We start from the raw sequence: 801 nt of genomic DNA, 5'->3' as shown, positions 1-801 counted from the left end.
GGTGAACAGTAAACATAGAGAACAAGAATATTTTTAGAATGTACTTAAGATGCACACTGCTTTACAATTCCATAATGAGAGTAGCCAGATCCTGAAGATGGCTCTCTGCTCATAATAAGCAAACAATTCAGTGTGACTCACCAATAGATCATTGGCTGCTGCATTCTTGCCATACACAACAGAATTTGTACAAGTGATGATTGCTCATGTAGATGTTTCAAATTAAATGTGGCATTATTTTTTATACACAGTTTTTATAAAAGCTTTTATGATTTGAATTTCCATAAATGCTGTAAGTGTAAAATGAATATATAAATAAAAATATATGATTTGATATTTACAAAATCATATTTTATATCCTAACATACACACGAATCCCATGCCAGTTATAAAGCAGGATTGCCTTATAGGATATTCTTAGGATTATAAATGGGAACCTTCAATGGAGACAAAAAGAGGTATTCTGTTACTTAGTTTTGTACAAGACCAAAAACCATAAATGAGATGAGGAATCCTTTACAATAGAGGGAAAATTACTGAGAGTAGAGTTACATGCAGAGTCAGTAATTATTGATTTAACATCTTATAAATTGAATATAGACAGGGAGAACAATCAACAGAAAACTGAATTATTAGCAGAAAAACAGAATGGGAAAGAAGCAGAAAAAGTTCATGAATGACGAAAGTTGCTGGGTAGGCTTCCCATTTTCTGTATTTCTATTTGTTTAGAGTGATCATTTATTGCTCCAAAAAAGGTGTGTTGAAGTTAAAATTATTGTTTTCTGTATTAATAAATTGGCA

At 31.2% G+C, this 801-nt stretch overlaps 1 protein-coding gene across 1 annotated transcript in view; it reads left to right on the top strand.

Moving 5' to 3' along the window:
- LOC119590824 (probable acyl-CoA dehydrogenase 6) overlaps nucleotides 1-334 on the top strand; it is a gene marked incomplete in the record, with an annotated part of 7160 nt that extends 6826 nt beyond the window's left edge. Inside the window, 1 exon segment of the mRNA XM_037939576.1 lies at nucleotides 153-334.
- Nucleotides 335-801: the final 467 nt, after the last annotated feature.

Source organism: Penaeus monodon, chromosome 27 (assembly GCF_015228065.2).
Source record: "Penaeus monodon isolate SGIC_2016 chromosome 27, NSTDA_Pmon_1, whole genome shotgun sequence".
NCBI classification, from domain to species: domain Eukaryota; kingdom Metazoa; phylum Arthropoda; class Malacostraca; order Decapoda; family Penaeidae; genus Penaeus; species Penaeus monodon.
Note: the sequence above shows the minus strand (reverse complement) of the source record. Positions and strands in the feature narration are given on the sequence as shown.